This window comes from Dipodomys spectabilis, unplaced genomic scaffold, assembly GCF_019054845.1.
Source record: "Dipodomys spectabilis isolate Male_0828 unplaced genomic scaffold, ASM1905484v1 ptg000266l, whole genome shotgun sequence".
In the NCBI taxonomy this organism is placed as follows: domain Eukaryota; kingdom Metazoa; phylum Chordata; class Mammalia; order Rodentia; family Heteromyidae; genus Dipodomys; species Dipodomys spectabilis.
Window position 1 is genome coordinate 1,581,003 of NW_024870943.1, and position 11,636 is coordinate 1,592,638.

Here is an 11,636-nt window from a genome sequence, read left to right on the forward strand (position 1 = left end):
TTTCCTGAAAGGCTTTGTTAGGAGCTTCAAGTCATCCCCACGAGTGAGAGGTGAGCGTGTCTCATCCCTCATTCATATTGATCATAGTCACCAGGTGCTGCTGTGAATGAAGCCAAGTCAGGAGCTGGCTGTGAGCTCTGGCCAGCAGGTGTGCGGCAGGGGAGCAGGAGTCATGCCACGGCATGGCAAGGACACAGGAGACAGGAAAGGGATTCATACAAGATGGTGGTGCAGAACTGAGGGTGCACAGGAAGAAAGGAGACACAGATGGAGAGAGGTGTCCTGAAAGTGCGAACTCTCTAGAAGTAACGAGTCCAGGCAGGGCTGCATGTCAGCGTGACGACAGGCGGGTGTGCTTCCAGCAGACTGCAGGGGTGCGTGGGGTGCAGAGCCTAACCTTGAGCGGAAGAGCTGAGGAACAGCGCCTAGGCCCAGAGTTCAAGCCATATAGCCGGGCAAAAAAAAGAGGAAAAGCACGTGGAGCATTGCTGAGTGCTGTAGGGGAGGGGAAGCTCGGCGCATGGGCTGTCTTGGATTTGGATCATGCTCAAGACAGAGTGTGAGATGGCTGGAGGGTGGGGTGCTCCTGGGGACCAGGTGTTGAGAGGGGGTAGGGTGGGGGCAGGGAAAGCCTGAGTCCCCTCAGAAGGCAGGGAGCTGGTGGAGGACACGCGGTCCACCTAGGTCAGGAGGCTAAGTCCACATCCACGCTTTCCAAGGTGACACAGATGGGGAGAACCTCTGAGGACAGGAACACCAGGGGTCAGGAGAGGACCAGGTGTGTGTGAGGTTAATGATGACACCAGACAGCTCCCCAAGGAGACCAGAGCACGCGTGTGCTGGGTGGAATGACTTTGGGCTGGATTAAGGGAGTGGGGCAGGTATGGAATCTGGCTAAAGCCAGTGTGGGGGGAGGGAGTGCAGGGATGGCAAGGCCTGTGGTTCAAGCCTTTCTGTGGTGGGGTGGCTGTGGGAACTTCAGGATCAGGAGGAGGCGCCTGGCTCAGAGCCCACAGTCCACTCAATACCCGGCATAGTCCCTGGATGGTTCCTGGAGGCAGGCCTGCCATCTGCTTGCTTTCCTTTTCTGTGCAGGCCCTAGGACTTGAACTCAGGGCCTGGGGCCTGTCCCTGAGCTTTTGTGCTCAGGGCTGGTGACTCTCCCTGGGACATCAGTGCTACTTCTGGCTTTCTGTCACCCTGCAATTCATTCCAGAGAAGAAAAGGGTGGAGGTGGAGAACCTGGGTCGGAGCGCCCTGCCTGTCATTCAGCACAGCAGCCCTGATCTGCACCCCAGAGGCTGTGGTAAAGTGATCTCATAACAAGGGACATGAGGAGCACTGCAGGAAATGTCACAATAGACAAGCAAGGGACTTTCTCAAAGAGCCTTCGTGTTTTCAAAACAACTTTACATTAAAAAATGTGCTTTTCAAAGTACACTTAATGTCCTTTTTGAATTAGCAGAGAGTCTAGAGATTTGTAACATAGACTGCCAAGGAAAATAAAGAGTTGTGAAAATAAATTATGTGGAAGAAATAAGCACAGACAAGATTAAGGGAGTAACTGTCAGGAAAGAGCCTTGATGTTTGTGGTCAGAGCTACACAAGCAGGACTCCCTTCTTTCCTTGCTTCTTTCCTTCTTCCTTCCTTCCTTCCTTCCTTCCTTGCTTCCTTCCTTCCTTCCTTCTTCTTTGCTGGATTTCCATCTCTCTTCTCTGTCTGTCTCTGTCTGTCTGTGTGTCTATGTCCGTGATTCTCTCTTTCCTTCTTTGTGCCAGGACTGAGGCTTGAACTCTGGGCCTCCGTTAAGTCCCTAGGATGATTTTGCTCAAGGTTAGCTCTCTTCCACTTCACCCACAGCACCACTTCCATCTTTTTTTTCTTTTTTTCTTCTTTTCTTCTTTTTTTTTATTATTGTGAACATACTGTACGGAGGGGTTACAATTACATGGGCAAGATAATGAGTACATTTCCTATCAAGAATTGTAGTCTCCTCCTTTGTTCTTTTTTTGTTTTTTAGTGGTTTATTGGAGATGAGAGTCTCAGAGGGTTATCTGCCTAGACTGGCTCTGAACTGTGATCCTAAGATCTCGCCTTCTCAGGAACTCAGAACACAGGCATCAACCACCAACACCCAGCTGCTATTTTCTTTTTTTTTTTTATTGTGAGAATACTCTACAGAAGAGTTACCATTATATGGGCAAGATAATGACTACATTTCTTATCAACCATTGTTGCATCCTCTTTGTTTCCCCTTCCAATCCTTTCCCATACTCTCACCCTCCCCAATCCAATTCCCCTCACACCAAAGTTGTAAAGTTCGTTTTACGACATAACGACTTGTATGTCTCATTGTTGCAATGGGTCCACCTGTATCCCTAGTTAAAAGATTTGTTTTTTCCCTTCCCCTCCACAAATTATACCAACATCAAATACAGTAAAAGCATTGGTTATACTGTGTGGGAAGGACATACAAAGCAACATAGAAATCATCTTATAAATATGTTAGAAATAATTGCCAGCTGATATTTTCTTTCCAACTACTTTCTTCTCCAGAACAGAAGGGGCTTTAGGAATGATTCACTTCATTGCATAGGGAACTATTAAAGAAAGAAAGAGGGAGTTCCGGGAAGATGGCGGAGGAGAAGCTGGAATCTGAACAAGCTCTTGCATAGAAAGCAGTTTTAGAGTTCCAGTGAACAGTCCTAAGCCAGAGAATCACACCAAGTGTGCCATCACAGGACGGAGAGTTAGACAAGAGAGGGGAAGCCAAGACAAGGAGACACATCTGAGCGCCTGCCAGCAGCCGCCGCGGCGGCGGCAGGGTCGCAGCGGAGACCGCAGCCGCGGCCATACCTGAGAGCTCACACAGAGAGTCCGGGACGAAGGAGCCAGACGCAGCGGGCGAGAGGATTCTACTCAACACCAGCAAGAACCGACAAGGAGCGGACATCTTCATCCTGCAGTTTGCAGACCAGAGACGACCCAGGATCCAAGTCTCGGCGTGAGTAGAAGCCCGACGTCCTCACTCCTTCTCAGGGAGCAGAGGAGGGAAGGCCACCCCTCCCCCCCCAGCACCGGTGATCTCCATCTTGGATACCGACAAAGCTCGGAGGAGCTGCTAGCTCCAACTCAGGCCTTGGAACAAAACGAGTCATTTAACAGGTCACAAGAACTTAACGGCGAAGTGACCTGCCAGACTCAGCTCCATCCAGGGAAAAGTCACCCAGCTCAGGCACCAGCCATTGGAGTGGCTTTCCTCACTGGGTAACCAGAGCCAGAGGCTGCCCCTCCCTCTAGCAGCCTCCACAATCAATTGAAAAACAGAAACCCTGAGAATGGCTCCAGGGTGGGCTCTGTGAATTTTTCACAAATTAGCCCCAGGGAAAAGCTACTGTTTGTTGAAAGGCCTCAACTCTACCAGAACCTAGCCTCATCACCCCTCTTTTGTGATTCTCAAAGCAGATCACCCTCCCATTAAACTAACCTGGGAGGGGGATCTCAAAATCTTGGGTCAAGCAGAGCATTTTTCTGCCTGTTCGAACAAACTGACTTAAGAAACCAATCAAGCCACAGGACCTCAAGCTGACCAGAGACTCCGACAAGAGGCTGGTTACAGACAAAAGGGAGATACAGGATTCTTCCCACCCCTCCCAAAAAAATAAAAAAAAAAAAATCAAAGAACTTTTTTTTCTTCTTTTCTTTTTTCTTTTTTTTTTTTATTGGTACCTTATATATATAAAAAAATTTTTTTTCCTTTTCTAAAACTTTTATTAATCTTTAATTTTTGCCTTTTTTGAAAAATAATTGTTTTCCAGTAATTTTTTTTCCCTCTTATAATTTTTATTTTAGGAATACGTGAATGTACGTTTTCCTTTCTTTTCTTGTCTTCTCTCTCTTTTTCTTTCTTTCTTAATTATCTTTTTGTTTTTTGTCTAGCTCTACTGAACTTCTGATCTTTTTTTTTCTACCTTTCTTATCCTTTTCACCTTTTCCTTTCTTTTGTTCTTCTGTATGTGACTTAACTCTTGTCCTGCACATCCTCAGATAAACCCATAGTTAACTAGTAGACCCTATCCCCCATTGTGTACACACTTAATCCACAAATTTATTACTCAATCCAAAACCTCTGAGACTTAAATTCCTTAATAGCAGTACTACCTCTTTATACCTATATAATATTTTAAGCATTTTTTAAGTTTTTCACATCTCCTCTATCTCCCTCCTGTTTTCTCATTATATTCACATTCCTCTCTAAATAGATGGTCTTTCAATCTCCATAACTATATTAATTTTTACCTTTCTAATTTTTTTTTCTGGTCTCTTTCCATTTCCCTTTCCCTTTCTTCTTTTTCTCTCCCTCTCTACTTGCATCCTACCCAAACTATTTCCTGCATTGAGATTAGGACATAGTTAACTCTCCCTGTGCCTCCCTACACCAATCTATTCCTAATTTTTACCCACATCTCTCCCTAACCCTAAAAATTTCTGGTTTTCCAAATTCTTCTCTGCGGTTCGAAGCCCATTAACATATAGTTTTTTGATGTTGAATAGATGTATCTCTTGAACTAGATTGTATCTGTAGACTATTGACTGTATAAATGCAAACGTTGGTTGATGGTTGCCTTAAGATAGTGTTCTAGCACAAAACTGGTGCTATTTTCATCTCAAATGGGCAGAGTAAGCCGGAAAAACACAAGAAAAATGGCAAATCCGGGTATCTCAATTCCCAATCTTGATAATCAGGGGTCAGATCAGATAATGAACAATCCAGAGGAGAGTTCCCAAATAGCTCTACAAACACTGGTGGCAAACATGATAAATGAGAAGTTTGACAACTTACAAAGGACTCTGTATGAGCGTGATAGGGAGAGAGAGGAGGCATCCCAAAAGTTTATACAGGAATATCATAAGCGTGAGGAAGCTACTCAAAAACTGATACAGGATTTGCGTGAACAACTTGAGAATACTCAAAGAGAAAGGGAGGAATGGCGTGAGCAGGCTGAGAACACTCAAAGAGAACTGCAGAAATCCCACGAACGGGAGGAAAGAGAACTGCAAGAATCCCACAAACGGGATGAAGCTAATCAAAGAGTAATTCAGGAATTGAGAGACCAGGTAGAGAACACACAAAGATCACTAAAGGCATTCATGGAATCCATTAACAAAGAGCTGAAGGAAGTCAGGGAGACCACAAAGGGAATGCTGAATGGAACCCAACAGAAAGAATGGGAGTCCAAAGAAACCATAACCAATCAACTAAGTGATTTGAGAACAAACAATGAACACCAAATTAAGGAAGTAAAGAAATTCATACAAGACCTAAAACAGAGCTTCAACAAAGAACTTGAAGCCATCAAAGCTGACCAATTAGAAGGAAAAGAGATAAAAAACAAAGTAGAGAGTCTTGACAGCAGGTTAGACCATGCAGAAGATTGAATCGCAGGGATTGAAGACAGCCTAGATATTATAGAGAAAGAACATACAACCATCCAAGACAAGTCCAAGAAGTACGATAGATCTATCCAACACCTGGAAGACACCATCAGAAGGCCTAATCTAAGGATAATGGGTGTAGAGGAGCACCTAGAAACAGAAGTTAATGGTCTAGGAAATTTGTTTAACAGGATCCTAGCAGAGAACTTCCCAAACATACAAAAAGATAGGCCTATTCAGATACAAGAAGCTTTTAGAACCCCAAATAGACCAGACCAGAATAGGACATCCCACCGTCACATTATAATCCACACAGGATCAACTCAGACCAAGGAAAAGATCCTTAAAGCTGTCAAGGAGAAAAGGTTAATCACCTATAAAGGGAAACCAATTAGAATCACCTCAGATTTCTCAGCAGAGACAATCAAAGCAAGAAGAGCCTGGAATGATGTATGCCATGCCCTAAAAACAAACAACTATCAACCAAGAATACTGTACCTAGCTAAACTCTCCTTCATAACTGAAGGCCATATTAAAACCTTCCATAGCAAAGAAAAATTGAAACAATACATCTCCACCAAACCAGCCCTACAAAAGATTCTTAAAGATGTCCTACACATAGAAAACCAACAAGACCGCAACAAAGGCCAAGAAACTGCACCCAAACTGAGAATCCAAGAACCATAGGAAGAACCCAGTTTTCGCAGTCCCCAAGAAGGTGGATAACATGGCAGGAACTCCCAAATACCTCTCAGTCCTATCTCTTTACGTTAACGGACTGAAATCTCCAATTAAGCGACATAGACTGTCTAGTTGGATTAAAAAACAAGACCCTTCTATCTGCTGCCTGCAGGAGTCACATCTTGCCCGTAAAAACAAACACATTTTCAATGTTAAAGGCTGGAGCAAAATCTACCAAGCAAACGACCCCCATTAACAGGCGGGAGTTGCAATCTTAATATCAGATAAAATAGACTTCAAATTAAAATTCGTGAGAAGAGATAAAGAAGGTCGCTACATACTAATTAAGGGATCTCTCCTTCAGGAGGATATTACAATTCTAAATATCTATTCGCCAAACAATGGAGCACCCAAATTTATCAAGGAAACACTACTTTCCCTCAAATCCCATATAGATCCAAAGACATTAATTGTTGGGGATTTTAACACACCACTCTCCCCACTAGATAGATCAACTCGGCAAAAACTCAACAGAGAAACCGCAGATCTAAACAGCTGCATAGATCAACTAGACTTAACAGATATCTACTGAACATTTCACCCAGCAGAATCAGAATACACGTTTTTCTCAGCAGCACATGGAACGTTTTCTAAAATAGACCACATTTTAGGCCACAAAGCAAACTTGTCTAAATTCAGAAACATTGAAGTTATACCTTGCATTCTCTCTGACCACAAGGGAATAAAATTAGAACTCAGCATCAAAAGAAACCAAAGCAAGTCCGGTATCACATGGAGGCTGAACAACACACTGCTGAATCAAGAGTGGGTCATGGAAGAGATTAGGAAGGAAATTCAAATGTTCATGCTATTCAACAAAAATGAGCACACAAATTACCAGCTCCTCTGGGACACAGCAAAGGCAGTACTCAGAGGCAAGTTTATAGCTCTGAGCTCCTACATCAACAAATTGGAGAGATCTGAAACCAACAATTTAATGAGACATCTAAACCTCCTTGAAAAAGAGCAGCAAGATAAACCCCAATCCAGTAGACGGAAAGAAATAATCAAAATTAAATCAGAATTAAATGAATTAGAATCCAAAAAAAAACTATAGAAAGAATCAACAAAACAAAGAGTTGGTTCTTTGAAAAAATTAACAAAATTGACAGACCCTTCACAAATCTTATCAGAAAAAGAAGAGAACACACCCAAATTAATAAACTCAGAGATGAGAATGGAAACATCACCACGGAAACAACCAAGATTCAGAACATTATAAGGGAATACTTCTCAAAACTTTATGCTAATAAGTTTGAGAACTTGACAGAAATGGACCTTTTCCTAGCAAATATTGACATGCCAAAACTAAACCAAGATGAGTTAAACCAGCTTAACAGGCCCATATCAAGCATTGAAATAGAAACAGCAGTAAGAGACCTCCCAGCTAAGAAAAGTCCAGGACCAGATGGTTTTACAGCAGAATTTTACAAGGCCTTCAAAGCAGAGCTCACACCAATACTCCTCCAACTCTTCAATGAAATTGAAAGAGAAAGCTCACTACCGAACACATTCTATGAAGCCATCATAACAATCATCCCAAAACCAGGCAGGGACTCATCAAAGAAAGAGAACTATAGACCCATTTCTTTGATGAACATTGATGCAAAACTTCTCAACAAAATTTTGGCCAATCGACGTCAACAAGTCATCCAAAAAATCATACACCATGATCAAACAGGATTCATTTCAGGGATGCAAAGCTGGTTCAATATACACAAATCAATTAACATTATTCATCACATCAACAGGAGCAAGAATAAGAACCACATGGTTATCTCAATAGATGCAGAAAAAGCATTCGACAAGATCCAACACCCCTTTATGATGAAGGTTTTGGAAAAATTAGGAATCCATGGAACATTCCTCAATACAATAAAGGCTGCATATGACAAACCTACAGCCAGCATTATACTCAATGGTGAAAAACTAAAGCCATTTCCTCTTAACTCAGGAACAAGACAAGGATGCCCACTCTCTCCACTTCTCTTCAATCTAGTATTAGAATGCCTAGCTACAGCAATAAGACAAGATGCAGACATAAATGGGATCCAAATAGGGAAAGAAGAAATATAACTCTCCATATTTGCAGATGACATGATCTTGTATTTAAAGAATCCCATAGACTCCACTCCCAAATTACTCTAGCTGATTCAAAACTTTGGCAAAGTAGCAGGTTATAAAATTAACCCCCAAAAATAATCCCTTTTCTGTATGCCAACAATGAGAAAAGTGTGGCTGAAATTAGGAAAGCAACTCCATTTGTAATAGCCCCACAAAAAATAAAATACCTAGGAATTAACTTAACTAAAGAAGTGAAGGACCTCTATGATGAAAACTTTAAAATCTTGAAAAAGGAAATCAACACAGAACTTAAAAAATGGCAAAACCTCCCATGCTCCTGGATTGGAAAGATTAACATCGTGAAAATGGCAATACTTCCCAAGGCTATCTACAAATTCAATGAGATACCTATCAAAATTCCAACCTCATTCTTCAAGGAAATAGAAGAGGCAATCCAAAAATTCATATGGAACAATAAAAGACCCCGAATAGCAAAAACGCTCCTGAATGGAAAGAACACTGCTGGAGGAATATCAATACCAAACTTCAAACTCTACTATAAAGCCATAGTAATCAAAACAGCTTGGTATTGGCATAAGAACAGACCTCAGGAAAAATGGAATAGAATTGAAAACCCAGAAATGAACCTACAGACCTATAGCCATCTAATCTTCGATAAGGGAGCTAAAACAATAGAATGGAAGAAAGACAACCTCTTCAGTAAATGGTGCTGGCAAAATTGGTTAACTACATGTAGAAAACTTAAGCTAGATCCTTATATATCACCCTGCACCAGAATCAACTCCAAATGGATCAAAGACCTTGAACTCAAAGCAGACACTCTGAAAACATTACAGGATGGAATAGGAGAAACCCTAGGTCTCCTTGGCTCAGGCCGAAATTTTCTGAATAGAGACCCGGAAACACAACAAATCAAAGAAAGGTTGGACAAATGGGATTGCATAAAGTTGCAGAGCTTCTGCAGGGCAAATGACATAGCTAGCAAGATCAATAGAAAGCCCATGGATTGGGAGAAGATCTTTACTAGCCATACAACGGACAAGGGTCTCATATCTAAAATATACTTGAAACTCAAAAAATTAATCCCCCCAACAAGAAATCCTCAAAGAAACAACTGCCGAATAAATAAGAGGGCAAAAGACTGAAAGAGAAACTTCTCTGCAGAAGAAAGAAGGATGGCCAATAGACACATGAAGAAATGTTCAACATCCCTAGCCATAAAAGAAATGCAAATCAAAACAACATTGAGATATCACCTCATTCCAGTTAGAACGGCAAAAATCAAGAACTCTAACAACAACAGATGCTGGAGGGGATGTGGACAGAAAGGAACCTTACTTCATTGTTGGTGGGAATGTAAACTTGTTCCACCACTTTGGAAACAGTATGGAGGTTCCTCAAAAGACTTCACATAGAGCTCCCCTATGACCCAGCAATCCCACTTTTGGGCATTTACCCTAATGTTTACAAACAAGACCACACTAAAGCTACCAGCACAACTATGTTTATTGCAGCATTATTTACCATAGCTAAGATATGGAACCAACCCAGATGCCCCTCAGTAGATGAATGGATCAAGGAAATGTGGTATATATACACAATGGAATTCTATGCCTCCATCAGAAAGAATGACATTGCCCCATTTGTTAGGAAATGGAAAAACTTGGAAAAAATTATATTAAGTGAAGTAAGCCAGGCCCAAAGAAACGTAGGTCCCATGGTTTCCCTTATTTGTAATATCTAGTATATGTATGAGTCAAGCGGAAAAGATCAGATAATGTGATGTCAGGAAAATGAACCCTTAGATGTGTATTTTAATGTTTTTTCTTTCATGCATGTGTTTCTAACACATTTATAAGATTATCTCTTTGTTGCTTTGTATGTCCCTCCCCCACAGTATAACCCCTGCTTTCACTATATTTGATGTCAGTATAACTTGTGGAGGAGATGGGGGAAAACCAGTTGTTTAAGGATACAGGTGGACCTGTTGCAACAATGAGAAGTACAAATTGTCATGTCCAAAACGAGCTTTACAACGTTGGTGCGGGGGGGGGGGGGGGAAGGGGGGAAAAGGGGGGGAAGGAGAAGGATTGGGATTAGGGGGGGAGGGGGGAGGCTGGGAAGGGATGTGAAGGGTAAACAAAGGAGGAGGCTGCAATGCTTGGTAAGAAATGTACGCATTATCCTGCCCATGTAACTGTAACTCCTCTGTACAGTATGTTCACAAATAAAATTAAATTAAATTAAAAAAAAAAGAAAGAAAGAAAGAAAGAAATCAAAGACTCAAAATGGAATTAGGAACACATGTTAGGTGAGTTTATCCAGTTTATCTTGAATTTGACAAGACTACCAATTAATGGGGCAGATTCTCTGGAAGTAGTTAACATGACCTAATATGCATTATTTCAAAATCTAACATTACCACTTTCATAGAATTTTGTAGGCCAGCACAATAGAGACAGATGAACACACACAGAGATATATAGCACACAAAAGCGCAAGTGTGGACATGTGTGCACACCTCTATCTCTCAGCAGATGACTTTTATCTAGGTGTGGAAATTGATGAATGGCCAAGCAAAGCTCAGCAGAGATGCAAGCTTGGTGGTCCTCAGGGGAGGACCACTTTCTTCTTCTTTGTGCAGGTGAAGAGGAGGCTGAAGGGAGTGGAGTGTCTGCTCATGAGCAGGAAAGGGCTGAGGGATGGGAAACAGCCCATAGCAAACACCGACATATGGTGCACCACAGGGCTGGTGTTGAAAATCACAGACGAGCAAATCTGAAAGATGCAGGACATGGTATAAAAGGAGACAAAGGTGCTCATCACGAGGAGGATGCTTATGGTAGCTCTGGACTCGAGAGAGACTCTGTTGGAGACACTGATCCCCTGGATGTGTCGCATTCTCTGCTTGTGTCTGTACAGGACAAAAAGCATGGAGCTGCTGGCCCAGAGCATGAGCCCCAGACACAGAACATTAGGCCCCGAGAGTATGGCCATGTGCACCACATCAGCAGCTAGATCGTGACGCACTGCAGAACAGTATCCATAGGCCTTTAAGCTCGTCATGTTGTTGTGCGCTTTGGGTCCGGTCGTGTACATAAGACAAACAATGCTCACCAGGAGGGAGACCCCCCAGCTGAGGTAGACAGTGGAAACAATGTGCTTGTGGGCTCTCCCCTTCAGCCCTGCCCACCTGGAGTCTCCCTGACTGATGCTGACAGCAAGGAAGAGGCTCAGGGAGCAAGTGCTACTGATCGACACCCCCCTGCCCACTCGGTGAAGATAGAAGACCATTTTGCAAACCCACATCACTGAAGAAAATTCTCCAGCCCAAAGCCACCCTGGTTTGGGGAAAACCCCTACACAGAAGACA

The 11,636-nt window shown here is 42.5% G+C and overlaps 1 pseudogene; it reads left to right on the forward strand.

The window, feature by feature from the left end:
• Positions 1-11,281, forward strand: part of LOC122125542 — a 30,250-nt pseudogene extending 18,969 nt beyond the window's left edge.
• Positions 11,282-11,636: the final 355 nt, after the last annotated feature.